This window comes from Sapajus apella, unplaced genomic scaffold, assembly GCF_009761245.1.
Source record: "Sapajus apella isolate SASKATOON/1434 unplaced genomic scaffold, GSC_monkey_1.0 scaffold1, whole genome shotgun sequence".
Taxonomy (NCBI): Eukaryota; Metazoa; Chordata; class Mammalia; order Primates; family Cebidae; genus Sapajus; species Sapajus apella.
Genome location: NW_022436941.1, coordinates 56,451,905 through 56,465,590, shown reverse-complemented (window position 1 = coordinate 56,465,590; position 13,686 = coordinate 56,451,905). Strand labels below are relative to the sequence as shown.

Here is a 13,686-nt window from a genome sequence, read left to right as displayed (position 1 = left end):
ATCCCCAAGACACGAGTACCTATATCACTTTCACATGATCCCTGAACCTAAAATAAAAGTAAAAAAAATAAATAAAAATAAAGATTCTGAATTAGAATATTTTAGTTACAGGGTACTCTTACTTTTGCGGCATTAAAAATATTTATACTTTGAAACAAGAGGAGTATGAAAACATTTCTATAAAATATCTAAAATTATCAGTTTATCTTTTTTCTCTTTTTTTTTGACAGTCTGTCACCCAGGCTGGAGTGCAGTGGCATGATCATGGCTCACTGCAACCTCCACCTCCTGGGTTCAAGTTACTCAGTCTTCCGAGTAGCTGGGACTACAGGCATGTGCCACCATGCCTGGTTAATTTTTTTTTTTTTTTTTTTTTTTTTGTATTTTTAGCAGAAACGGGATTTCACTAGGTTGGTTAGGCTGGTCTTGAACTCCAAACTTCCCAAAGTTCTGGGATTACAGGTGTGAGCCACCATGCCTGGCCCAGCTTAACTTTCTAGCATGTGTATTTCTCTAAACTTACAGAGATATCTGAAATTCAACTAGCCACATGTGTAAGCAGTGTGCTTGTATTTTTCCGTATTGCCTAACTTATTTTCATATTGGGCAAATGTTCTTTTTACACAGTAAATAAAAGTCAAAAATCCTTTCCTAAAATAATCTAATTTCTTAAACATATTAATCACATAAAGCCTATGTGTGAAAAGTCCAATATTGATATGTCCTATTGTTCTATTTCTGTCTTCTGTTTTACTATCTTGGCTTTTCCTGGTCATTAAGTCCTGTCAGCTAGTATATTGGGCAATTTCATTTATTTATTTATTTTACAAAATTTTCATTTCTATTTTAGATTCAGGGAGTGCACGTGCAGTTTTGTTGCAAGGGTATGCTGCGTGATGCTGAGGTTTGGGCTTCTATTGAGCTCATCACCCAGATAGTGAACATACTGTATTGAGTAATTTTAGATGAGGCTGCTTTCCAGCTAAAACCTAAAGCCAGGTCACTAAGAACTTTGCAAATCACTTAAAATAATTTGGAACTAATTGTCACAGCAATGAAAAGACACTGAAGAGCTTTAAGTGGGGAAATATTTTCATATTTACACTTTAGAACAGTCATTCTAGCTTCAGTGTCAGGGAATAAATTAGAAAGCAGGCCGGATGCAGTGGCTCACGCCTATAATCCCAGCACTTTGGGAGGCTGAGGTGGGTGGATCATGAGGTCAAGAGATCAAGACCGTCCTGGTCAACATGGTGAAACCCCGTCTCTACTAAAAATACAAAATTTAGCTGGGCATGGTGGCAAGCGCCTGTAGTCCCAGGTACTCGGGAGGCTGAGGCAGGAGAATTGCTTGAACCCAGGAGGTGGAGGTTGCGGTGAGCCGAGATCGCACCATTGCACTGCAGCCTGGGTAACAAGAGTGAAACTCCATCTCAAAAAAAAAAAAAAAGAAAAAAATTAGAAAGTAACAAGATTGGAGATATAGAGACTGATGGGTGAGATTTGCAGGAATTCAGTAAGAGAGGATGATAATGAAGGGCAGGATTTATGCTACTAGAGATAGAAAATAGTGTACATATTGGAGAGGTATTTATGAGACAGAACCCATAGGATGACTCCCATGTTCCTGTTTTGAAAACTGAGTGGAGAGGATATGGTGGTATTTACTAAACTAGATAACATTGAGGTGGTTCAACTTCAGGAGAAAGAAAGAGTTCATGATGGACCGTGGAATCTGACATGTTTGTGAGATGTGCTGGTGGAGGTGGTTTGGACACTTGGGAGGAGAGACTGGATAGATCTAAAGATCTGGGAGTCCAGCACATAGTTGAGTGCGGTGTGATGCATGGGCGGAGATGCAAGCACACGGGAGAATATGCAGCATGGGGACAAGCATCTGGGCAGGAGCCATTGTAATACAAACAGCCAAGAAGCAGGTGGACTTCTCTTTAGAAGCCTGAAATGGAGACTGAGATAGAGTCCCCAAAGAAGCCTGAAATCTAGGAGGGAATGGTCACAAAGCGCACGGTAGAGACTGTTGTGAAGGGAACATGGTCACTAGTATTAAAATGCCACTAAGAAAGCACTGGAAAAAGTCATTGTTGACCCTGCTGAGGAGTATTTCAATGGAGTAGCCATGGGAGAAAGCACATTACAGTAAGTCCAGGAGAGTATGGGGGTGAGGGGATAGACAGTGAATATAGGTAGTTCAGAAGAAAAAGTGTGGCTCTCATGAAAAGGAGAAAGAGTGATAGGATGTATGTGACATTAGGAAAGGTTTGTGTTTTTAAGATAAAGAATATTTGACCATGATTAAATGCCAGTAAGAAAAATAGGCCGGGTGCAGTGTCTCATGTCTGTAATCCCAGGATTTTGGGAGGCAGAGGTGGGTGGATCACCTGAGATCAGGAGTTTGAGACCAGTCTGATCAACATGGCAAAACCCCGTCTCTACTAAAAATACAAATATTAGCCGGGCATGGTGGTGCACGCCTTAATCCCAGCTACTCTGGAGGCTGAGACAGGAAAACTGCTTGAGCCTGGGAGGTGGTGGTGGCAGTGAGCCAAGATCTGGGCAACAGAGCGAGACTCCGTCTCAATAGCGAAAAATAACCAGAGTGGGAAAGGTTGATAACGCAAGAGAGAATAGATCTAATAAATAGGAATTTCTCCAAGAAAACTGGAGGAAATGAGATCCAGAGCTCGGGGGCGATATCTGCACTGGGCTCTTCAAGGTAAAGGAGATTAAAAAAATATAATTCTAACAGAAAGGAAAAAAAGAATATATTGGGGGTACAGACCAGAGGCTAGTTTTAGGCAAGACAGTGAGAGGGTGGCTTCTGTTTTCAGTGTGAATTAGAGAGGCCTGGACATCTGCTACAGGGAACTCAAGAAGCAATGGACTTTTAAGAAATACAGTAGAACTGCCACACAGCGTGAAAGGTCCGGCTGACATCAGATACCACAAAGTTCTATAGTCGTCCCATTCTGCATCGTGGAGCAAGAGTGGAGGAAGGGGGCAGTGAGAGTCATCACGAAAAAAGATTTTGTTTGTTGGATTCCTTGCAGGACAAGGACATGGAAAATGCTGACAAGCATGGTGGACAACAGAGAAAGAAGTGAAGATGAAAGGGAATGGTCAGGTAGGGGAAATGAAGGAAGTCTGAGGTGAAGATTCCAGTTCACTGCCCTGGACCCATAGCTGAGAACAGCAAATTTTCTAGTTTGTGTGATTAGTATTGTGATTAGTTTTAAATTATACATAACTGACCAGTTGTCTTGGGAAGGTCTATGCCTTCTCGTTATCATGATCAGTAAGCCATCCCCTTTTACTCGTAAAGGTGCTCTGGTTTGGCTAATGCATTTTATTGTCTTGATATATAAAGAGAGATGACACAAACCAGGCTTGGTCAAAGGAAAATAATGAGTTCAATTTTGGAAACAAGTTCATAAAGCTTATGGGAACTTCATATTAAATGGCCAAGTAAGGTGAACATACATACATACACAACTAAATATATCCATTAAACATAAATTCAGACAGTACTGAATAAATTATAATTTAGTGATTGACTCAAGAATGGTATACTAATTTGCAGAAAGACTCAGAAAATATTTGCATTACATACTTGAAGCTACTTTCTCTGCATTAAAGTATACAGCATTTTGGGGTAAAGTGAAAAATACTAATCGTGTGAGGATGAGGAATCAGGTAACATTGGCCAAATGGTCAAACTGGAGTTTTACATTAAGTAATACCTCAAAGTGTCACAAGGTGGCAGCACAACCACAATATAACATGTAATTAGCAAGGGTCACGATCCTTTCAGGTATTTACAGTTAGAAGTTATACCTGCTGTACATTATATATGTATATATTCTGAATATGTAGTCCTTAATTTAAAAAGGATTATTTTGTTTTATCGTTATTGCTGATTTGAAAATGGAATATATAAAAACTTTAATTTTCTAATATGTACATTATTTAAAAATATGTTAGCTAGAGTAAAAAACATGATCATGAATACACATTGATGCCATTCTTAGGATAATTATTAGCACATAGGGTATATAATGTCATAGTTACGAATGCTCTGTAAGTTTGCATCTTGATTGGTATATTTTAGTTTGAAAATTTTATTTAGATCATCTTTATATTTATCTAACTAGTAAAATAAAATCTGTAACTTTTTTCATTGACCTATAGAAAGAGAGTGTTCAGAAGTTTCATTAAAAAATTTTTGTTTGGCATATTCTAATTATGGTAACTTCAAGTAGGAGATAGGGTTGCCAGGTTAGTTAAAAAAAAAAACACAGAATATCAAGTTAAAATTGAAATCTAGATACACAAGAATTTTTTTTTTTTGGTATAAGTACGTCTCATGAAATATTGGTGGCATACTTAAAGTTTTTCAATTATTGAATTATTTATTGTATTTTACTTAGCAATTCTATTAAAGGGAGGGAGGAGAACCTGAAAAAAAAAAATAAAAAAAGGAAGTTTCCGAGAAGGCCAGAAAAATCCAGGATTATGGACTACAAATCTGACCTAAGGTTTGGAAGTCTTCAGAATCAAGGAACTAGAAAAAGAATTATAAATAGACTTGAATTAGTCTGCATTCTGTGGCAAACTCATTTATATGTTAAGCTAAACAACATGGGCTATGCTGAATCAAGTACCCTGGTGAATTACCATCTACACCACACATTGATTACTGATTTCTAAACAACAGAACGCAACAACATATATTTAAAGTTAGTTCGGTATTGGACAAAATGTAATAAACAACTATAATCTAGACATTTTGGGGTCTTACCCAGGGTTATCATTATGAAAATCTGTCATTAGAGCATCAAGGCACGGAAATACCATTTTAATTTCCTTTAATTCAACAAACATGTCTGGCACCTTCCATATGCAGAGGCCTGACTAGGACTGTGAAGTATAAGGATTAATAAACACTGAAGCTGTCTAACTCAGTGGACATTTAAAGTTAATAAAATAAAAGTTAAATTCATGCATAAATAATGTCAACACTAATTCTCACTAATTTTTCCCTGGTTCCAGTTCTTGGTCAACTGCTTCTTTCTTCATGTATCCTAAAGGATGATTGATTCCCTTCGCTCTTCCAGATGATTTTCAGCTACCATTTTAAGGCCAGAGTCTTCCAAATCTCCATTTCCAGCCATGATTTCTCCCCCATATTTAAGATACGTACATCCAATTCCTATGAGTTTTTGGCTGTCCCCTTGGTACTTCTTCCTAAATTAGACTCATCATTTCTCCCAGCAACTTCTATTCTTCCTATATTCCTAATCTTACAATTGCATCCCTCCTCAGGTAATCATCCATCCTTAAAACAGTCATACTATCTCAGGCTCCTTGTCCATATCCAATCAATGCACCCTCATGCATGTCTACACTGTTTCAATGACCTCTAAACGGATTTCCCACCTTCAGTCTTGCTTTCCTTAAATTTAGCGATTTACTGAAATTAACAATTAATTTTATTTACATTATTAATTTTACACTGTAGTGATTATTATTTACATCTCAAAAGAGTTTATATATTTAACAACATTGAGGGGTAAGAAGAAACACAAGGAAACAAAAACAGGGCTGGGGAGTGGCTTGAGTTTTCAGGCATCTGAAATATAGGTGCTTGGGATAGAAAGTCAGGACACCCCTGAAGCCCTATGTTCAGCCCTGTGCTGGACACTCACAAGAGCAGCAGGATGTCAGGCACTCGTATCTCCAAGCCAGGTGAGTAATGCAGGCTAAAGACCCCTCTCCTCCAGGCTGCCAGAAAGGCAGGGAAGGAAATCAACTCTACATCAGGGTCATCAGTCCTAGAGACTTAATAAGCCGTCAGCACATCTTTATGTTGTAAGACCAGACCAATATCTTACAAGAGCACCAAACGATGGTAGCAAAATCTAATGGGGTATAATTTAAATAAACTTACATAAACTAATGAAATATTTAATAAAATATGGCTATCATGCTGTATGCTAGTTAAACATAAGCTGAGAAGAGATTTAGACAAATGACTCTGATTCACGTCACTTTTGGAAAGCCAAAGCAGATTTTCGCTATTTTCTGTTTTTCGTAGTTAGTTTTTCAGAAGCTATGATCAGCATCAATGGTGAAATGTCTCTGGAACCCATCTCACTCTAGTTAGGTACCTGAGCAAATAGTTTTAAAAGATGTTGGCTTTGACCCGTCTTTTCAACATGATGGCTGACCCCTGTGCTTCTCCTATGCATATTCCTTATTTCATCTCTACGACTTTGAGGAATTCTTGGACTAGATATGTGGATTTTCACTGCTGCCTCCCACTAAACCTGGGTATTTGGGGTAGCAGAAGTGCTCGAAAGCCATAGAACATGAGAAGCTGTGGATGTGCTACCTGTCCAGGTGCCACGGTTGAAGCACTGTAATGAAGGGCTGAGGGGATCTAGAGTGGAGGTTAAGGCAAAGTGAACAGGAATGGTAAAACGCGAAGGATGTTGAATGCTTCTAGGGGCAAAGGGAAGAGATAAGTCTGGCTAAAGCGCTGGGGGAGGTAAAAGAACAGGTTGATCAGGCTCAACTAAAAGGAGCCAGTAGTTAACATGGTCCTTCAAATTTCTGGAAACAGGCCTTGAGGGAATCCCTCTGTTCTCACACAGGGAGTGGGGATAACTGAGAGACTGAAGCCCCTGGGGGATTGAATCAGGCTTAATTATACCCTTTGGTGTAAGGATGGGAAAGCCCTCAGATGTTTTAAATTCTTTTCACAGAAAACAAAACGTTTACTTTAAAGAAATAAAGGACTTAAAATGTAAATGTATGAGTGAAACTCATTCACACTTAAGTGTAATGCATGAGTGAAACTCATTCACAGTTTTGTGTAGTCAAGAAATCAATAAACCAGAGAACTATCAGATCCTCTGGGGTGCAGGGGTAGAGAGCAGGAGCCTCAGTTTATGAGATAGAGGGGTTAGAAGGCTTGAGGAAATGCAAAGAAAGGGAGCCAGGAAATTAGGAAGGCAAGTTTCACCTACTTGGCAAATTTTTCTAGTGATTCATGATGTGTATCCATCTGTCGCCTCTACTAGCTTGTGAACTCCTTGAGTCAATTACTATGCAACACCTAGCATGGTGCTTGCCTGGTGCAAATGGTAAGCACTAAATCATTCTTGCTCAGTCTGAATTTTAGTTTCAAACTGGTGGACAACAATTCTGTGCAAATGCATTTTTGCTTTTCCTGTCCATCCGAGCAGACGTATTATTGGAATCCTAGGCCTCCTGGGGTTCTGGAGCGTCAGAGGTACCTTTCAAGGCCCATCTGTGTCCATACAACCAAGAAACAAAGCTCTAGCCACTCAGCTCAGTGATAGCACAAAAGGCAAAAGAATTTTTTAAAATACATGCTCAAAATTCTCTTAACACTAAAACCATGAGGCTAGAACTTTTTGGTTATTTTTGTTACTCAAAGTACACTTCAAGGTCTTGTAACACTTCAGGTTTATAACATGAGTTTTGACTTTCTGATTATTTTAGAATGGATTTTCATAGTGTAATGTGAAGAAGAACACACGGCACCAGCACACTGTGCTGGTAAATAGCCAGTGCTCTCGATATGTTTTTGTTGAATAAACAAATGAGCAAATGAATGAGCGAATGAGGTGACCCCCCCAAATTCAAAATAACAGAGTAAAAATGAAACAAAAAATCACAGAGTATGTATGAAGACAAAGCCAAGATATTATCCATAAGACTTTGTGAAAGGCTTAGGGAAGTCTAGACTTAGCATAAACATAATTTGAATATTATTTAATTTAATTGGCTATTATAGTAATTGGAACTTAGTAACCAATAGAGTAAATTGTCTTCTTTTTGGATGTCAGATTGCACAGAAGGAAAAATTTCTGTTGTCTTGAACAGATTGAGAAACAGCCCTTTAAGTAAGTTTTCCAAGTTATTCTTACTCTGAATTTTTCTTTGTGTTTTGTAAACAGTCTCCTGGTCTTCCAGCAAACCTCATCTCAGGTGTCACCTCTGTTAGGCCATAAAACAATCAATGGAGTCTCAAAAGAGTCAGCAACATTTGATACTTAAAACAAATTTTGGCTGTCTCTGAGATACATAGCTAAAAACTCTTAATACCAGCTATTGCCTTCCATGCTTCTATCAGTGGGAGAAGTTATTATGTAGAGCAAAGACAATATAACTATAAGTATCAGACCATTTTAGAGAGCTTGGCTGGTTTTCTCTTGTAGAGTTTGTTCTTGTCTAGTACCCTTAAGTCATCTGAAATCATGAAAACTTCTTGTAATATGGTAGAAAACTTTAAAAAAGGCTGGGTGCAGTGGCTCACTCCTGTAATCCCAGCACTTTGGGAGGCCAAGGCGGGTGGATCACGTGAGGTTGAGAGTTCTAGATCAGCCTGACCAACATGGAGAAACCCTGTCTCTACTAAAAAAGAAAAAAACAAAACAAAACAAAAAAAGAGAGAAAGCTTTAAAAGAAGGCCAGGGTCAGTGGCTCACACCTGTGGTCCCAGCACTTTGGTAGGCTGAGGCAGGTGGATCACCTGAGGTCAGGAGTTCGAGACCAGCCTGGCCAACATGGCAAAACTCTTGTCTGTACTAAAAATACAAAAATTAGCCAGGTGTGGTGACACAGGTCTATAGTCCTAGCTACTCGAGAGGCTGAGTCAGGAGAATCGCTTGAACCTAGGAAGTGGTGGTTGCAGTGAGCCAAGATCATGTCATTGCACTACAGCCTAGGCTACAGAGTGAGACTCCATCTCAAGAAAACAAAAAACAAAAAACAAAAACATAGAAAAGTCCATGATTAAACTTCCACTTTAAGGACCTCTGACTTTTAGTCAATGTCTCACTGGCTGTCTCACTGGGATGTGTATGCAATTCATTCTAAATCACAAGGATGATCCAATGAAACTGTTAAGGGGATGTGTTTTTTTTCCTGGTAGATAATGATCTATTGGAAATAAAAATTAACATAATCTGCCTTATTTTATATGATTACTGGTGCTAATTCCAAACATTACCTCCAATCAACACAGGTTATAATTTTGTGATATTAATGAAAAACAACTTAATGAGCAGGTCTCCTTTCGTTGTGTAGGTTTCACTGCCATACAAAAACCAAACTCTTCTAAAGAGGAAACTTCTATTCCACAACAGCAGGCCTAACTCTATTTGTGGATTACACCTCCAAAACTCCCCAAGTAACAAATTCATCATTTTTTTTTCTACTGAGACATTCTACCTTCTATATGAATTTCACAACTTGTCTGGATTAATGCCGATGTCCTGAACACTGTTGCAATTGTCACATATCTTGCGAAGAGCCAATTGGAGTAAGAATTCACGTATCTTTTAGAGAAAAGGTTTTTGAAACTCTCAGTGCAACACTGAAATGGATTAATCTTCTATGATATCCTAATGCTTCCTTCAAGTGGTGGTTTCCCATGTCATCATTTGATCAACTTAATGGAAGCCGGGTTCCTGCTTCAAAACTCCATACAAACAACAAGTATAGAGGAAGTTGTTTTACATGCTGATTATTAGCGTTTGCGAGCAATAGTTTATAAAATATACCCCATTACTCAAAAGCAACTTGTACTATTCTCCTTTTCAATTTAAAAAAAAATTAAAAAACTTGTGCTACTATCCTTTTCAAAATGAAAAAATCAAAGAATATGAAACAAAATGTGCAACTGTATGCTAACCTGTAAGCTAGTAGTTATTTATCCAACTATATTCAGTAACACTAAACCTTACAGAAATTTATTTCTATTTGAGGAAGAGTGATTTAAGATGGTCAAGCTCGTGTTTCCACCATTCCTGGAACCATACCATGGTACATCTGTCAAAAATAAATCCTATATTAGAAATGAGTTGCAGTTATTAAGCTATATCCTTGTGGAGGCAGAAAGTGAGTGATAAAGTGATCTTAAATACGACGACTAGTGATTTCATAAACTGTTTAGTTGTATCTTAATTTTTAACTTATATAAACATCATTTTCTTTATTTTCTACTCTGGGCACCTATTCCAATGTCTGGCATCTAGTTAGTGTTCAACAAATGCCAATCAAAGGAGCCGGAGTATTTTAAGCAGCTGGTGAGAAAGCCTTCCTCGACCTATCCACTAGGTGGCACACAGGGACCATGTTTCCGCAGTTCACCGCCACAGACCCTCCCATTCATAGTGTAAATAAAGAGATGCATTATTAATTTATACCATCTCGTCCTCTCTACTCCTAATAATTGTTTAACCAGCTGTTTCCTCTAATCCTGCTTAAACACTATTGATTAAAATCCTTAGGATATTCAGGTCTCCATCGTTTCCTACTTCTCCCAACAGCATTTTGCTACCTTTAAATGACAGGCTAAGTACATTTAAATGACATAGAGTAAATACTCTGGTTCCTAATCATGGCTGCAGGATGTCGGAAAATTAATTTGAAGCGCGATCAAAGTTCTTTTCAAATTTGCCTTGTATTTCGTCAGAATTTTAACTGGTGAGATATCATTATCTTAAAAACGCAATCTGAAAAATAAAATATGCATAGGGCTAAAATAAGTGAAAAGGAAAACTAGTATTTTCTAAGGCAGGGAGTCGTTTTCTGAATATAACTCTTGTTCATCTCTACAAAGATGAAGCGCATAAGCGCATTGCTACCTTAAGTTTCAAAAGACTTCTTCAACTGTTCAGAAAATACCAATTTTCCACACCCAAGATGCTAAAAGGCAGGATTGTTTAGTAGACCGTTTACTCATAAAGTATCTTCCTGCGTACTCTGAATGTATTTATCCTGGATGTGTTACTTGCTCCCAAAGGAAGGAAAAGAAAGTGAAACCACTAGGGATATAATGAATTGATTCTTCTCTGTGAAAGTTTCTTCAGCACTTCTAAATTACAGTGTCAGTCATTCCTCTGAGAGACAGGGCCTTGTTGAAAATAAATGGCTCATTTTATAAATAAGAACACAACATTTTCCCCACTTTCTTGTTTCTCATAGAAGGCCCAGGCCCATCAGGCATTCCTGTCTAGAATACTGGCCTCTGGGCACATTCCTCCAGTAGACCAGTGGTCTGTTGAGGTGTTGGTTATCTCTTGTTCATTTAATTAGCTTTAAGCAAAATTATGTCTTACATAGCTCTATTTTTAAGCTGTTTCCAATTTAGTGAAGAGGTCATCAACAAAAATATAAATTCATTTCTCAGCTGAAACAATTAAATGTTTAAGAATGGGCAGTATAAAAGTGACTAAAGACTAAAGCTTATATATGAACAGTCCTTTGGCATACATTATAGTTTACTGAATGGAAGGAAAACTTTCATTTACGTGAGTAAATGGAATTTCTTAACTGATATAAGAATTATGAAATATCACATTAAAAATTCTCCAAAGAGAACTATGACAATACTTTTATATAGTTTTACATCATAGTAGTTCCCTTTGGAGAACAATATCCCCATTCCATTAAAATATTGAAATGACTAAAATGTGTATAAAACTTCTGCAAATGTAGTACACTGAAATAATCACATAGAAATAGTTACCAGAAACTACATTCGTAATGAATAAATATCATATTCATTTAGAAATTAATCCATGGCCTTAATTTCTTAAGAATTATTAGCTTCCAAGAAGCCAGCCAGTATGTTTGATTTTATGACATCACACTGGAACATGTACAGGAACACTTTCCACCCTAAAAATTCCCAAATGTACTGGCCACCATGTGTATTTTTCCAGTGATAAATGAAAATAAAGCAACTTATTCTCAGATTAATAAGCCATCTTATTTTGAACACAACAGTCACATTCAATGGAAGAAAACTACTTGATCTAAGCCCAAATAAATTTAGGTTTGCTCTTGGTGGTGAACAGTCTCAACATACAAATAATTTCTTTAAGTAGCTTTAAAAGTAATCTTAACTATGACTATACATTTTCTTCAGTGCATTAAGATTATCCATCAGCATCATCGTATATATGAAATTCATCATAATTCTATGATCTTAATTTCATAATTAGCTGGAGAAGCCTGGGCCAAAAAAGGCAACATTTCTAAGATTATTAATCTAACAGGTATTACCTATGACTAAAGTAACTTACTTTTTCAAATAACGCTATATATTCTCTAAAACAAAATTCATAAGCCTGGCTGGACAGTCCCATTCCTCATCTTTCCCTTCAGCCTATACTATCCTTTTCTCACCTCAGGTACTATAAAAATAGTTGTTGAAATACAGATAGAAAAGTCACCACTTGGAAACCAATGAGTCTACCAGATTTACAGTAGCCCTAGCAGAAGCCAGGATACTAGAGTTAATTCTTTCTCCAATTCTAAACTGAGCCTGTGTATTGCAGTGAAAATATTTTACCCGGCAATATGAAACTTCTTAAAAAGTTGAGGTGTCATATTGGATTGAGATGAAAACTAAATTCAAAAGAAAAGAATAAAACTTGTTTAATGTATATATACATTACGTGTGTATTGCCCTCTGAAATCTTAAAGGCACAAAGGCATAACCAAAAGAGGGGAAAGAAATTTGCAAGTTTTACCTTGTCCTGAAATCCACGAGTTCAGATGCTCTCAAGTTCTGCTTAAGTTGGAAGCTGGAGATCAAGTGAAGCTAGCGCTCTTTCTCCTCACCTTAAGTTTGTCTCTGGGTGAGTGTGAGTGTGTCTGTGTGTGTGTGTGTGTGTGTGTGTGTGTGTGCGCGCAGAATGTCTCTTTGTGGCGCTGGATGGCAGAGGTCCTGATCCTGGGAAGAAGGAGGCACTTTCTCACCAAGAGCAGAAGAAAAGCAAAGCGTCACCAGGAAAGTTCTCCTCCCAGATCCCCTAATTACAGCCTAACATGCACTTCATGCAAACTTCAGGGAGGAAGGGAGGGGCAGCTCTGTGCCCAGACCTTGTAAAACAGCAGCCTCTTAGATGACTTTCCCTTCTGCTCAGATCCCGAGTATCCCGCTCTGGGGTTCAGGCAAGCCGGCAGCTACAGCCACAAGTCCCCCACCATACCACACCTCCTGCACCCTCACACTCACCACTCCTGGGTCTGTCCAGAGGGGTTGGGACGAGGGGTCTGTGGAAATGATCTCTGGGGGCAGCAGTGTGAGCAGACTCCCCAGGGCAGTCAGTTTTCGCTTTGTTTTATTAGCCTCTGCCTAAAAGAAAAACCCAAGGGTAGGAGAGGTCCCGTCTTTCCCGCCTTCCCCTCCCCAAAGGAGATCAAGGATAACAGACAATAATAACCGCACAGAAAGCTTTCTAAACTGGAGGTGGCCTTCCACCCAAATCACTAGAAGCATATTTTCTGGTTTACCGGACTCAGCATTGGTGTTGAGTTTAAATCTCCTCAACAAACAACTGCTATTGTATCCTTGGATGACGGAGCTCGAGGAACCTGGATTTATTTATAGAATGAGGAATGCGAGGGGGAGGCGGGATGGCTGGGGTTAGGTTGTAGATCCATACCCAGGATTAGAACCAGATGGGCACAGGGCGCGAGCGCGCGCACACACACATCCCTGAAATAACCACTGGGGAAAATGCTGGGACACGCGGGAAAACGCCTCCTGAACAAATAGACATTTATTTATAACTCCAGGGAGAGTATATAGGTCCATTGATTCCCGCCTTGAGTAACCAAGGG

At 38.5% G+C, this 13,686-nt stretch overlaps 1 protein-coding gene across 2 annotated transcripts in view; it reads right to left on the bottom strand.

Moving 5' to 3' along the window:
* Nucleotides 1–13,005, bottom strand: part of HAPLN1 (hyaluronan and proteoglycan link protein 1) — an 84,565-nt gene extending 71,560 nt beyond the window's left edge. For both annotated transcript variants that reach the window (XM_032276682.1, XM_032276686.1), the window contains exon 1: nucleotides 12,591–13,005. The gene's annotated coding sequence lies outside the window, so the exon portion shown is untranslated. The remainder of the gene's footprint in view (nucleotides 1–12,590) is intronic.
* Nucleotides 13,006–13,686: the final 681 nt, after the last annotated feature.